Source organism: Garra rufa, unplaced genomic scaffold (genome assembly GCF_049309525.1).
Source record: "Garra rufa unplaced genomic scaffold, GarRuf1.0 hap1_unplaced_029, whole genome shotgun sequence".
Taxonomy (NCBI): Eukaryota; Metazoa; Chordata; class Actinopteri; order Cypriniformes; family Cyprinidae; genus Garra; species Garra rufa.
Genome location: NW_027394304.1, coordinates 105,768 through 119,999, shown reverse-complemented (window position 1 = coordinate 119,999; position 14,232 = coordinate 105,768). Strand labels below are relative to the sequence as shown.

General features: G+C 50.8%; 12 non-coding genes across 12 annotated transcripts; all 12 read right to left on the bottom strand.

Moving 5' to 3' along the window:
• Positions 1-1,065: 1,065 nt before the first annotated feature.
• trnal-uag (transfer RNA leucine (anticodon UAG)) lies at positions 1,066-1,147 on the bottom strand. Its single transcript has one exon. It is a non-coding gene; the product is annotated as a tRNA-Leu (tRNA).
• Positions 1,148-2,198: 1,051 nt separating this feature from the next.
• On the bottom strand, positions 2,199-2,280 carry trnal-aag (transfer RNA leucine (anticodon AAG)). The gene has a single exon. It is a non-coding gene; the product is annotated as a tRNA-Leu (tRNA).
• A 1,139-nt stretch (positions 2,281-3,419) lies between these two features.
• trnal-uag (transfer RNA leucine (anticodon UAG)) lies at positions 3,420-3,501 on the bottom strand. The gene has a single exon. It is a non-coding gene; the product is annotated as a tRNA-Leu (tRNA).
• Positions 3,502-4,553: 1,052 nt separating this feature from the next.
• Positions 4,554-4,635, bottom strand: trnal-aag (transfer RNA leucine (anticodon AAG)). Its single transcript has one exon. It is a non-coding gene; the product is annotated as a tRNA-Leu (tRNA).
• Positions 4,636-5,771: 1,136 nt separating this feature from the next.
• On the bottom strand, positions 5,772-5,853 carry trnal-uag (transfer RNA leucine (anticodon UAG)). Its single transcript has one exon. It is a non-coding gene; the product is annotated as a tRNA-Leu (tRNA).
• A 1,052-nt stretch (positions 5,854-6,905) lies between these two features.
• trnal-aag (transfer RNA leucine (anticodon AAG)) lies at positions 6,906-6,987 on the bottom strand. The gene has a single exon. It is a non-coding gene; the product is annotated as a tRNA-Leu (tRNA).
• A 1,136-nt stretch (positions 6,988-8,123) lies between these two features.
• On the bottom strand, positions 8,124-8,205 carry trnal-uag (transfer RNA leucine (anticodon UAG)). Its single transcript has one exon. It is a non-coding gene; the product is annotated as a tRNA-Leu (tRNA).
• A 1,052-nt stretch (positions 8,206-9,257) lies between these two features.
• Positions 9,258-9,339, bottom strand: trnal-aag (transfer RNA leucine (anticodon AAG)). Its single transcript has one exon. It is a non-coding gene; the product is annotated as a tRNA-Leu (tRNA).
• A 1,135-nt stretch (positions 9,340-10,474) lies between these two features.
• trnal-uag (transfer RNA leucine (anticodon UAG)) lies at positions 10,475-10,556 on the bottom strand. Its single transcript has one exon. It is a non-coding gene; the product is annotated as a tRNA-Leu (tRNA).
• Positions 10,557-11,608: 1,052 nt separating this feature from the next.
• trnal-aag (transfer RNA leucine (anticodon AAG)) lies at positions 11,609-11,690 on the bottom strand. Its single transcript has one exon. It is a non-coding gene; the product is annotated as a tRNA-Leu (tRNA).
• A 1,136-nt stretch (positions 11,691-12,826) lies between these two features.
• Positions 12,827-12,908, bottom strand: trnal-uag (transfer RNA leucine (anticodon UAG)). Its single transcript has one exon. It is a non-coding gene; the product is annotated as a tRNA-Leu (tRNA).
• A 1,052-nt stretch (positions 12,909-13,960) lies between these two features.
• On the bottom strand, positions 13,961-14,042 carry trnal-aag (transfer RNA leucine (anticodon AAG)). The gene has a single exon. It is a non-coding gene; the product is annotated as a tRNA-Leu (tRNA).
• Positions 14,043-14,232: the final 190 nt, after the last annotated feature.

Sequence of the window (14,232 nt, the reverse complement as noted above, 5' to 3'; positions counted from 1 at the left end):
ACCTCCCTAATACTGACTCTGCGGAACGGCTGCAGTCTATTCCTGTTTGCGTAAAACAAGCCCGCTCCCAAGCGGGTTAGAGGGCCTCCCTGCCTTGGTTAAAATGGCTGCTGGCAGCAATGGGATTTGAACCAACGCCCCCGAGGAGTCTGGAGCCTAACTCAAACGCCTTAAACCACTCGGCCACGCTACCCTGGAATGTGCTACCCTGGAATGTTCACCTTCGTGGGCCCTTTTTTCCCCACCCCAAAGACAGAGAAAACGTCGGCCGCCGGACCTTCTTTGCAAAGCCTCTGGAGTGCGGGCAAAAAACGTTTTTTTTTTTTTTTGTGTAGGCACAATAGCCTTCCGAAACTCTGTCTTGGCAGTAGTGGGACTCAAACTCACACCCCCGAAGATACTGGAGCCTTAATCCAGAGCCTTAGACCACTCGGCCACGCTACCCTGGCACATTCACCCTCGTGGTCCCTTTTTTTTTCTTGTCTCGCTTCGTTGCAAGCTGATGCCTTGTAATTTCGCCGCCGTAAAGGCATCCTTTATACAGGGGTATGCAGTCCTACTCCTGGTGGCCCCCTTCCTGTAGAGTGGAGGTCAGCATCAAGCAGCTCCTGATTGGTTAACGCGGCGTGAATTGACACAGAAGTTCAGATTTTTCACCTCGGGTAGCAGACGTGAATTCTTGTCAGACGCGTGATTCACAAAAAAGCACAATTCGCGCTTAACGCACCTAACGCGAACTAGACGCGCGGATGAGGCGAATTCGCGTCTACCGCGCCGCGCCTCATTCGCGCCGCAAGAACTCCAGGCGCATGTTAACGCGTTTTACCATTGACTTAACATTGAAATCACTCGGACCAGACGCATATTCCCGTTTGGTGTGAATGTAGCATTAGACCATGCGGCCATGCTCCCCCTTCGGGTTGCGCTCCAAGGGTCTCTTCCACAGGTGGAACGGCCTCCCTAATACTTACTCTGCAGAACTGCTGCAGTCTAATCCTGTTTGCGTGAAATAATCCCGATGCCAAGCGGGTTAGAGGACCTCCCTGCCTTGGTTAAAATGGCTGCTGGCAGCGATGGGATTCAAACCCACGCCCCCGAAGAGACTGGAGCCTAAATCCAGCGCCTTAGACCACTCGGCAACGCTACCCTGGGATTTGCGCTTTTGTGGGCCGTTTTCTGCCCTCTTCCCCCACCCCAAAGATAGAGAGAACGTCGGCCGCCGGACCTTCTTTGCAAAGCCTCTGGAATGCGGGCAAATAACTTTTTTTTTTTTTTGGGTATGCACAATAGCCTTCCAAAACTCTGTCTTGGCAGCAGTGGGATTCAAACCCACACCCCCGAAGAGACTGTAGCCTTAATCCAGCGCCTTATGCTACGTTCACACCAAACGCGAATACGCGTCTAAATTCGCGCCTGCCGCTTCTATTTATACGCGTGACCACTTTGTGTTCATTCACCCGTCAAGAGCGAAATGGACGCGCATAAAAACAAAAGTTTGAAGCGAAATTTACGCACGTCAGGTGCGTCAGAGGCGAAAGTTTCAAAAAGTTTCGAACCCCGTTGGTAGCCATCTTTTTACAAGATGTCTGTTGTTGATCGCTCATTTATCGAGAGTGTCACTGCTCTGTATTTGCTCTGGAGAGCAGAACAGCGGTGTAGGGATCATCGTCGCTGTATTTGGGTTGCGCTTCGCCACAAGCTGATGCCTTGTAATTCGCCGCCGTAAAGGCATCCTTAATACAGGGTATGCAGTCCTACTTCTGGTGGCCCCTTTCCTGTGGAGTGGAGGTCCATCTATGATCAAGCACACCTGAATCCGCTAATCAAGGCTTTTGGGGCTTATGTGAAAACGATAGCCAGCTGTGTTGCATTTAAAATCAAAATGATCAGGCAGCTGTTATTTCACCCAAAACTTTCCATGAGTGACATTGGCTGTCTCCATTCTTGTAGACTACTCATTGTTTTTCATTAATATAATTTTCAAATTCGTTGAATTGTTTGTTTGTTTTTTATTGCACCTCTCCTATGATTGTAAATTATTGGTGTGCCTCTGTTGGAATGGAGCAGAGGCTGGGACAAGCTTCCAGCACTGACTTTGCTAAATGGCAAAGAATGCGAAAGCGGCTAAGTTTGGATGAGCATGCAGGGTCACTTCTCCAGTCGCTTCGCAGCCTCAGGAGCTTTCCAAAAGATTTCCCTGGCAGCGGTGGGATTCGAACCCACGCCCCCGAAGAGACTGGAGCCTTAATCCAACGCCTTGGACCGCTCGGCCACGCTACCTTGTCATGGTGTGTTCCACGGGTCTTTACGACAGGTCAAACGACCTCCCTAATACTGACTATGCGGAACGGCTGCAGTCTATTCCTGTTTGCGTAAAACAAGCCCGCTCCCAAGCGGGTTAGAGGGCCTCCCTGCCTTGGTTAAAATGGCTGCTGGCAGCAATGGGATTTGAACCAACGCCCCCGAGGAGTCTGGAGCCTAACTCAAACGCCTTAAACCACTCGGCCACGCTACCCTGGAATGTGCTACCCTGGAATGTTCACCTTCGTGGGCCCTTTTTTCCCCACCCCAAAGACAGAGAAAACGTCGGCCGCCGGACCTTCTTTGCAAAGCCTCTGGAGTGCGGGCAAAAAACGTTTTTTTTTTTTTTTTTTTGTGTAGGCACAATAGCCTTCCGAAACTCTGTCTTGGCAGTAGTGGGACTCAAACTCACACCCCCGAAGATACTGGAGCCTTAATCCAGAGCCTTAGACCACTCGGCCACACTACCCTGGCACATTCACCCTCGTGGTCCCTTTTTTTTTCTTGTCGCGCTTCGCTGCAAGCTGATGCCTTTTAATTCGCCGCCGTAAAGGCATCCTTTATACAGGGGTATGCAGTCCTACTCCTGGTGGCCCCCTTCCTGTAGAGTGGAGGTCAGCATCAAGCAGCTCCTGATTGGTTAACGCGGCGTGAATTGACACAGAAGTTCCGATTTTTCACCTCGGGTAGCAGACGCGAATTTTTGTCAGACGCGTGATTCACAAAAAAGCACAATTCGCGCTTAACGCACCTAACGCGCCAGACGCTCAATTTGCGCCATTCGCGCGAACTAGACGCGCGGATGAGGCGAATTCGCGTCTACCGCGCCGCGCCTCATTCGCGGCCCAAGAACTCCAGGCGCGTGTTAACGCGTTTTACCATTGACTTAACATTGAAAACACTCGGACCAGACGCATATTCCCGTTTGGTGTGAATGTAGCATTAGACCGCGCGGCCATGCTACCTCGTCGGGTTGCGCTCCAAGGGTCTCTTCCACAGGTGGAACGGCCTCCCTAATACTTACTCTGCAGAACTGCTGCAGTCTAATCCTGTTTGCGTGAAATAATCCCGATGCCAAGCGGGTTAGAGGACCTCCCTGCCTTGGTTAAAATGGCTGCTGGCAGCGATGGGATTCAAACCCACGCCCCCGAAGAGACTGGAGCCTAAATCCAGCGCCTTAGACCACTCGGCAACGCTACCCTGGGATTTGCGCTTTTGTGGGCCGTTTTCTGCCCTCTTCCCCCACCCCAAAGATAGAGAGAACGTCGGCCGCCGGACCTTCTTTGCAAAGCCTCTGGAATGCGGGCAAAGAACTTTTTTTTTTTTTTTGGGTATGCACAATAGCCTTCCAAAACTCTGTCTTGGCAGCAGTGGGATTCAAACCCACACCCCCGAAGAGACTGTAGCCTTAATCCAGCGCCTTATGCTACGTTCACACCAAACGCGAATACGCGTCTAAATTCGCGCCTGCCGCTTCTATTTATACGCGTGACCACTTTGTGTTCATTCACCCGTCAAGAGCGAAATGGACGCGCATAAAAACAAAAGTTTGAAGCGAAATTTACGCACGTCAGGTGCGTCAGAGGCGAAAGTTTCAAAAAGTTTCGAACCCCGTTGGTAGCCATCTTTTTACAAGATGTCTGTTGTTGATCGCTCATTTATCGAGAGTGTCACTGCTCTGTATTTGCTCTGGAGAGCAGAACAGCGGTGTAGGGATCATCGTCGCTGTATTTGGGTTGCGCTTCGCCACAAGCTGATGCCTTGTAATTCGCCGCCGTAAAGGCATCCTTAATACAGGGTATGCAGTCCTACTTCTGGTGGCCCCCTTCCTGTGGAGTGGAGGTCCATCTATGATCAAGCACACCTGAATCCGCTAATCAAGGCTTTTGGGGCTTATGTGAAAACGATAGCCAGCTGTGTTGCATTTAAAATCAAAATGATCAGGCAGCTGTTATTTCACCCAAAACTTTCCATGAGTGACATTGGCTGTCTCCATTCTTGTAGACTACTCATTGTTTTTCATTAATATAATTTTCAAATTCGTTGAATTGTTTGTTTGTTTTTTATTGCACCTCTCCTATGATTGTAAATTATTGGTGTGCCTCTGTTGGAATGGAGCAGAGGCTGGGACAAGCTTCCAGCACTGACTTTGCTAAATGGCAAAGAATGCGAAAGCGGCTAAGTTTGGATGAGCATGCAGCGTCACTTCTCCAGTCGCTTTGCAGCCTCAGGAGCTTTCCAAAAGATTTCCCTGGCAGCAGTGGGATTCGAACCCACGCCCCCGAAGAAACTGGAGCCTTAATCCAGCGCCTTAGACCGCTCGGCCACGCTACCTTGTCATGGTGTGTTCCACGGGTCTTTACGACAGGTCAAACGACCTCCCTAATACTGACTCTGCGGAACGGCTGCAGTCTATTCCTGTTTGCGTAAAACAAGCCCGCTCCCAAGCGGGTTAGAGGGCCTCCCTGCCTTGGTTAAAATGGCTGCTGGCAGCAATGGGATTTGAACCAACGCCCCCGAGGAGTCTGGAGCCTAACTCAAACGCCTTAAACCACTCGGCCACGCTACCCTGGAATGTGCTACCCTGGAATGTTCACCTTCGTGGGCCCTTTTTTCCCCACCCCAAAGACAGAGAAAACGTCGGCCGCCGGATCTTCTTTGCAAAGCCTCTGGAGTGCGGGCAAAAAACGTTTTTTTTTTTTTTTTGTGTAGGCACAATAGCCTTCCGAAACTCTGTCTTGGCAGTAGTGGGACTCAAACTCACACCCCCGAAGATACTGGAGCCTTAATCCAGAGCCTTAGACCACTCGGCCACACTACCCTGGCACATTCACCCTCGTGGTCCCTTTTTTTTTCTTGTCGCGCTTCGCTGCAAGCTGATGCCTTGTAATTCGCCGCCGTAAAGGCATCCTTTATACAGGGGTATGCAGTCCTACTCCTGGTGGCCCCCTTCCTGTAGAGTGGAGGTCAGCATCAAGCAGCTCCTGATTGGTTAACGCGGCGTGAATTGACACAGAAGTTCCGATTTTTCCCCTCGGGTAGCAGACGCGAATTTTTGTCAGACGCGTGATTCACAAAAAAGCACAATTCGCGCTTAACGCACCTAACGCGCCAGACGCTCAATTCGCGCCATACGCGCGAACTAGACGCGCGGATGAGGCGAATTCGCGTCTACCGCGCCGCGCCTCATTCGCGCCGCAAGAACTCCAGGCGCGTGTTAACGCGTTTTACCATTGACTTAACATTGAAAACACTCGGACCAGACGCATATTCCCGTTTGGTGTGAATGTAGCATTAGACCGCGCGGCCATGCTACCTCGTCGGGTTGCGCTCCAAGGGTCTCTTCCACAGGTGGAACGGCCTCCCTAATACTTACTCTGCAGAACTGCTGCAGTCTAATCCTGTTTGCGTGAAATAATCCCGATGCCAAGCGGGTTAGAGGACCTCCCTGCCTTGGTTAAAATGGCTGCTGGCAGCGATGGGATTCAAACCCACGCCCCCGAAGAGACTGGAGCCTAAATCCAGCGCCTTAGACCACTCGGCAACGCTACCCTGGGATTTGCGCTTTTGTGGGCCGTTTTCTGCCCTCTTCCCCCACCCCAAAGATAGAGAGAACGTCGGCCGCCGGACCTTCTTTGCAAAGCCTCTGGAATGCGGGCAAAGAACTTTTTTTTTTTTTTTGGGTATGCACAATAGCCTTCCAAAACTCTGTCTTGGCAGCAGTGGGATTCAAACCCACACCCCCGAAGAGACTGTAGCCTTAATCCAGCGCCTTATGCTACGTTCACACCAAACGCGAATACGCGTCTAAATTCGCGCCTGCCGCTTCTATTTATACGCGTGACCACTTTGTGTTCATTCACCCGTCAAGAGCGAAATGGACGCGCATAAAAACAAAAGTTTGAAGCGAAATTTACGCACGTCAGGTGCGTCAGAGGCGAAAGTTTCAAAAAGTTTCAAACCCCGTTGGTAGCCATCTTTTTACAAGATGTCTGTTGTTGATCGCTCATTTATCGAGAGTGTCACTGCTCTGTATTTGCTCTGGAGAGCAGAACAGCGGTGTAGGGATCATCGTCGCTGTATTTGGGTTGCGCTTCGCCACAAGCTGATGCCTTGTAATTCGCCGCCGTAAAGGCATCCTTAATACAGGGTATGCAGTCCTACTTCTGGTGGCCCCCTTCCTGTGGAGTGGAGGTCCATCTATGATCAAGCACACCTGAATCCGCTAATCAAGGCTTTTGGGGCTTATGTGAAAACGATAGCCAGCTGTGTTGCATTTAAAATCAAAATGATCAGGCAGCTGTTATTTCACCCAAAACTTTCCATGAGTGACATTGGCTGTCTCCATTCTTGTAGACTACTCATTGTTTTTCATTAATATAATTTTCAAATTCGTTGAATTGTTTGTTTGTTTTTTATTGCACCTCTCCTATGATTGTAAATTATTGGTGTGCCTCTGTTGGAATGGAGCAGAGGCTGGGACAAGCTTCCAGCACTGACTTTGCTAAATGGCAAAGAATGCGAAAGCGGCTAAGTTTGGATGAGCATGCAGCGTCACTTCTCCAGTCGCTTCGCAGCCTCAGGAGCTTTCCAAAAGATTTCCCTGGCAGCGGTGGGATTCGAACCCACGCCCCCGAAGAGACTGGAGCCTTAATCCAGCGCCTTAGACCGCTCGGCCACGCTTCCTTGTCATGGTGTGTTCCACGGGTCTTTACGACAGGTCAAACGACCTCCCTAATACTGACTCTGCGGAACGGCTGCAGTCTATTCCTGTTTGCGTAAAACAAGCCCGCTCCCAAGCGGGTTAGAGGGCCTCCCTGCCTTGGTTAAAATGGCTGCTGGCAGCAATGGGATTTGAACCAACGCCCCCGAGGAGTCTGGAGCCTAACTCAAACGCCTTAAACCACTCGGCCACGCTACCCTGGAATGTGCTACCCTGGAATGTTCACCTTCGTGGGCCCTTTTTTCCCCACCCCAAAGACAGAGAAAACGTCGGCCGCCGGACCTTCTTTGCAAAGCCTCTGGAGTGCGGGCAAAAAACGTTTTTTTTTTTTTTGTGTGTTGGCACAATAGCCTTCCGAAACTCTGTCTTGGCAGTAGTGGGACTCAAACTCACACCCCCGAAGATACTGGAGCCTTAATCCAGAGCCTTAGACCACTCGGCCACACTACCCTGGCACATTCACCCTCGTGGTCCCTTTTTTTTTCTTGTCGCGCTTCGCTGCAAGCTGATGCCTTGTAATTCGCCGCCGTAAAGGCATCCTTTATACAGGGGTATGCAGTCCTACTCCTGGTGGCCCCCTTCCTGTAGAGTGGAGGTCAGCATCAAGCAGCTCCTGATTGGTTAACGCGGCGTGAATTGACACAGAAGTTCCGATTTTTCACCTCGGGTAGCAGACGCGAATTTTTGTCAGAGGCGTGATTCACAAAAAAGCACAATTCGCGCTTAACGCACCTAACGCGCCAGACGCTCAATTCGCGCCATTCGCGCGAACTAGACGCGCGGATGAGGCGAATTCGCGTCTACCGCGCCGCGCCTCATTCGCGCCGCAAGAACTCCAGGCGCGTGTTAACGCGTTTTACCATTGACTTAACATTGAAAACACTCGGACCAGACGCATATTCCCGTTTGGTGTGAATGTAGCATTAGACCGCGCGGCCATGCTACCTCGTCGGGTTGCGCTCCAAGGGTCTCTTCCACAGGTGGAACGGCCTCCCTAATACTTACTCTGCAGAACTGCTGCAGTCTAATCCTGTTTGCGTGAAATAATCCCGATGCCAAGCGGGTTAGAGGACCTCCCTGCCTTGGTTAAAATGGCTGCTGGCAGCGATGGGATTCAAACCCACGCCCCCGAAGAGACTGGAGCCTAAATCCAGCGCCTTAGACCACTCGGCAACGCTACCCTGGGATTTGCGCTTTTGTGGGCCGTTTTCTGCCCTCTTCCCCCACCCCAAAGATAGAGAGAACGTCGGCCGCCGGACCTTCTTTGCAAAGCCTCTGGAATGCGGGCAAAGAACTTTTTTTTTTTTTTTGGGTATGCACAATAGCCTTCCAAAACTCTGTCTTGGCAGCAGTGGGATTCAAACCCACACCCCCGAAGAGACTGTAGCCTTAATCCAGCGCCTTATGCTACGTTCACACCAAACGCGAATACGCGTCTAAATTCGCGCCTGCCGCTTCTATTTATACGCGTGACCACTTTGTGTTCATTCACCCGTCAAGAGCGAAATGGACGCGCATAAAAACAAAAGTTTGAAGCGAAATTTACGCACGTCAGGTGCGTCAGAGGCGAAAGTTTCAAAAAGTTTCGAACCCCGTTGGTAGCCATCTTTTTACAAGATGTCTGTTGTTGATCGCTCATTTATCGAGAGTGTCACTGCTCTGTATTTGCTCTGGAGAGCAGAACAGCGGTGTAGGGATCATCGTCGCTGCATTTGGGTTGCGCTTCGCCACAAGCTGATGCCTTGTAATTCGCCGCCGTAAAGGCATCCTTAATACAGGGTATGCAGTCCTACTTCTGGTGGCCCCCTTCCTGTGGAGTGGAGGTCCATCTATGATCAAGCACACCTGAATCCGCTAATCAAGGCTTTTGGGGCTTATGTGAAAACGATAGCCAGCTGTGTTGCATTTAAAATCAAAATGATCAGGCAGCTGTTATTTCACCCAAAACTTTCCATGAGTGACATTGGCTGTCTCCATTCTTGTAGACTACTCATTGTTTTTCATTAATATAATTTTCAAATTCGTTGAATTGTTTGTTTGTTTTTTATTGCACCTCTCCTATGATTGTAAATTATTGGTGTGCCTCTGTTGGAATGGAGCAGAGGCTGGGACAAGCTTCCAGCACTAACTTTGCTAAATGGCAAAGAATGCGAAAGCGGCTAAGTTTGGATGAGCATGCAGGGTCACTTCTCCAGTCGCTTCGCAGCCTCAGGAGCTTTCCAAAAGATTTCCCTGGCAGCGGTGGGATTCGAACCCACGCCCCCGAAGAGACTGGAGCCTTAATCCAGCGCCTTAGACCGCTCGGCCACGCTACCTTGTCATGGTGTGTTCCACGGGTCTTTACGACAGGTCAAACGACCTCCCTAATACTGACTCTGCGGAACGGCTGCAGTCTATTCCTGTTTGCGTAAAACAAGCCCGCTCCCAAGCGGGTTAGAGGGCCTCCCTGCCTTGGTTAAAATGGCTGCTGGCAGCAATGGGATTTGAACCAACGCCCCCGAGGAGTCTGGAGCCTAACTCAAACGCCTTAAACCACTCGGCCACGCTACCCTGGAATGTGCTACCCTGGAATGTTCACCTTCGTGGGCCCTTTTTTCCCCACCCCAAAGACAGAGAAAACGTCGGCCGCCGGACCTTCTTTGCAAAGCCTCTGGAGTGCGGGCAAAAAACGTTTTTTTTCTTTTTTGTGTTGGCACAATAGCCTTCCGAAACTCTGTCTTGGCAGTAGTGGGACTCAAACTCACACCCCCGAAGATACTGGAGCCTTAATCCAGAGCCTTAGACCACTCGGCCACACTACCCTGGCACATTCACCCTCGTGGTCCCTTTTTTTTTCTTGTCGCACTTCGCTGCAAGCTGATGCCTTGTAATTCGCCGCCGTAAAGGCATCCTTTATACAGGGGTATGCAGTCCTACTCCTGGTGGCCCCCTTCCTGTAGAGTGGAGGTCAGCATCAAGCAGCTCCTGATTGGTTAACGCGGCGTGAATTGACACAGAAGTTCCGATTTTTCACCTCGGGTAGCAGACGCGAATTTTTGTCAGACGCGTGATTCACAAAAAAGCACAATTCGCGCTTAACGCACCTAACGCGCCAGACGCTCAATTCGCGCCATTCGCGCGAACTAGACGCGCGGATGAGGCGAATTCGCGTCTACCACGCCGCGCCTCATTCGCGCCGCAAGAACTCCAGGCGCGTGTTAACGCGTTTTACCATTGACTTAACATTGAAATCACTCGGACCAGACGCATATTCCCGTTTGGTGTGAATGTAGCATTAGACCATGCGGCCATGCTCCCCCTTCGGGTTGCGCTCCAAGGGTCTCTTCCACAGGTGGAACGGCCTCCCTAATACTTACTCTGCAGAACTGCTGCAGTCTAATCCTGTTTGCGTGAAATAATCCCGATGCCAAGGGGGTTAGAGGACCTCCCTGCCTTGGTTAAAATGGCTGCTGGCAGCGATGGGATTCGAACCCACGCCCCCGAAGAGACTGGAGCCTAAATCCAGCGCCTTAGACCACTCGGTAACGCTACCCTGGGATTTGCGCTTTTGTGGGCCGTTTTCTGCCCTCTTCCCCCACCCCAAAGATAGAGAGAACGTCGGCCGCCGGACCTTCTTTGCAAAGCCTCTGGAATGCGGGCAAAGAACTTTTTTTTTTTTTTTGGGTATGCACAATAGCCTTCCAAAACTCTGTCTTGGCAGCAGTGGGATTCAAACCCACACCCCCGAAGAGACTGTAGCCTTAATCCAGCGCCTTATGCTACGTTCACACCAAACGCGAATACGCGTCTAAATTCGCGCCTGCCGCTTCTATTTATACGCGTGACCACTTTGTGTTCATTCACCCGTCAAGAGCGAAATGGACGCGCATGAAAACAAAAGTTTGAAGCGAAATTTACGCACGTCAGGTGCGTCAGAGGCGAAAGTTTCAAAAAGTTTCGAACCCCGTTGGTAGCCATCTTTTTACAAGATGTCTGTTGTTGATCGCTCATTTATCGAGAGTGTCACTGCTCTGTATTTGCTCTGGAGAGCAGAACAGCGGTGTAGGGATCATCGTCGCTGCATTTGGGTTGTGCTTCGCCACAAGCTGATGCCTTGTAATTCGCCGCCGTAAAGGCATCCTTAATACAGGGTATGCAGTCCTACTTCTGGTGGCCCCCTTCCTGTGGAGTGGAGGTCCATCTATGATCAAGCACACCTGAATCCGCTAATCAAGGCTTTTGGGGCTTATGTGAAAACGATAGCCAGCTGTGTTGCATTTAAAATCAAAATGATCAGGCAGCTGTTATTTCACCCAAAACTTTCCATGAGTGACATTGGCTGTCTCCATTCTTGTAGACTACTCATTGTTTTTCATTAATATAATTTTCAAATTCGTTGAATTGTTTGTTTGTTTTTTATTGCACCTCTCCTATGATTGTAAATTATTGGTGTGCCTCTGTTGGAATGGAGCAGAGGCTGGGACAAGCTTCCAGCACTGACTTTGCTAAATGGCAAAGAATGCGAAAGCGGCTAAGTTTGGATGAGCATGCAGGGTCACTTCTCCAGTCGCTTCGCAGCCTCAGGAGCTTTCCAAAAGATTTCCCTGGCAGCGGTGGGATTCGAACCCACGCCCCCGAAGAGACTGGAGCCTTAATCCAGCGCCTTAGACCGCTCGGCCACGCTACCTTGTCATGGTGTGTTCCACGGGTCTTTACGACAGGTCAAACGACCTCCCTAATACTGACTCTGCGGAACGGCTGCAGTCTATTCCTGTTTGCGTAAAACAAGCCCGCTCCCAAGCGGGTTAGAGGGCCTCCCTGCCTTGGTTAAAATGGCTGCTGGCAGCAATGGGATTTGAACCAACGCCCCCGAGGAGTCTAGAGCCTAACTCAAACGCCTTAAACCACTCGGCCACGCTACCCTGGAATGTGCTACCCTGGAATGTTCACCTTCGTGGGCCCTTTTTTCCCCACCCCAAAGACAGAGAAAACGTCGGCCGCCGGACCTTCTTTGCAAAGCCTCTGGAGTGCGGGCAAAAAACGTTTTTTTTTTTTTTTTTGTGTAGGCACAATAGCCTTCCGAAACTCTGTCTTGGCAGTAGTGGGACTCAAACTCACACCCCCGAAGATACTGGAGCCTTAATCCAGAGCCTTAGACCACTCGGCCACACTACCCTGGCACATTCACCCTCGTGGTCCCTTTTTTTTCTTGTCGCGCTTCGCTGCAAGCTGATGCCTTGTAATTCGCCGCCGTAAAGGCATCCTTTATACAGGGGTATGCAGTCCTACTCCTGGTGGCCCCCTTCCTATAGAGTGGAGGTCAGCATCAAGCAGCTCCTGATTGGTTAACGCGGCGTGAATTGACACAGAAGTTCCGATTTTTCCCCTCGGGTAGCAGACGCGAATTTTTGTCAGACGCGTGATTCACAAAAAAGCACAATTCGCGCTTAACGCACCTAACGCGCCAGACGCTCAATTCGCGCCATACGCGCGAACTAGACGCGCGGATGAGGCGAATTCGCGTCTACCGCGCCGCGCCTCATTCGCGCCGCAAGAACTCCAGGCGCGTGTTAACGCGTTTTACCATTGACTTAACATTGAAAACACTCGGACCAGACGCATATTCCCGTTTGGTGTGAATGTAGCATTAGACCGCGCGGCCATGCTACCTCGTCGGGTTGCGCTCCAAGGGTCTCTTCCACAGGTGGAACGGCCTCCCTAATACTTACTCTGCAGAACTGCTGCAGTCTAATCCTGTTTGCGTGAAATAATCCCGATGCCAAGCGGGTTAGAGGACCTCCCTGCCTTGGTTAAAATGGCTGCTGGCAGCGATGGGATTCAAACCCACGCCCCCGAAGAGACTGGAGCCTAAATCCAGCGCCTTAGACCACTCGGCAACGCTACCCTGGGATTTGCGCTTTTGTGGGCCGTTTTCTGCCCTCTTCCCCCACCCCAAAGATAGAGAGAACGTCGGCCGCCGGACCTTCTTTGCAAAGCCTCTGGAATGCGGGCAAAGAACTTTTTTTTTTTTTTTGGGTATGCACAATAGCCTTCCAAAACTCTGTCTTGGCAGCAGTGGGATTCAAACCCACACCCCCGAAGAGACTGTAGCCTTAATCCAGCGCCTTATGCTACGTTCACACCAAACGCGAATACGCGTCTAAATTCGCGCCTGCCGCTTCTATTTATACGCGTGACCACTTTGTGTTCATTCACCCGTCAAGAGCGAAATGGACGCGCATAAAAACAAAAGTTTGAAGCGAAATTTACGCACGTCAGGTGCGTCAGAGGCGAAAGTTTCAAAAAGTTTCGAACCCCGTTGGTAGCCATCTTTTTACAAGATGTCTGTTGTTGATCGCTCATTTATCGAGAGTGTCACTGCTCTGTATTTGCTCTGGAGAGCAGAACAGCGGTGTAGGGATCATCGTCGCTGCATTTGGGTTGCGCTTCGCCACAAGCTGATGCCTTGTAATTCGCCGCCGTAAAGGCATCCTTAATACAGGGTATGCAGTCCTACTTCTGGTGGCCCCCTTCCTGTGGAGTGGAGGTCCATCTATGATCAAGCACACCTGAATCCGCTAATCAAGGCTTTTGGGGCTTATGTGAAAACGATAGCCAGCTGTGTTGCATTTAAAATCAAAATGATCAGGCAGCTGTTATTTCACCCAAAACTTTCCATGAGTGACATTGGCTGTCTCCATTCTTGTAGACTACTCATTGTTTTTCATTAATATAATTTTCAAATTCGTTGAATTGTTTGTTTGTTTTTTATTGCACCTCTCCTATGATTGTAAATTATTGGTGTGCCTCTGTTGGAATGGAGCAGAGGCTGGGACAAGCTTCCAGCACTGACTTTGCTAAATGGCAAAGAATGCGAAAGCGGCTAAGTTTGGATGAGCATGCAGGGTCACTTCTCCAGTCGCTTCGCAGCCTCAGGAGCTTTCCAAAAGATTTCCCTGGCAGCGGTGGGATTCGAACCCACGCCCCCGAAGAGACTGGAGCCTTAATCCAGCGCCTTAGACCGCTCGGCCACGCTACCTTGTCATGGTGTGTTCCACGGGTCTTTACGACAGGTCAAACGACCTCCCTAATACTGACTCTGCGGAACGGCTGCAGTCTATTCCTGTTTGCGTAAAACAAGCCCGCTCCCAAGCGGGTTAGAGGGCCTCCCTGCCTTGGTTAAAATGGCTGCTGGCAGCAATGGGATTTGAACCAACGCCCCCGAGGAG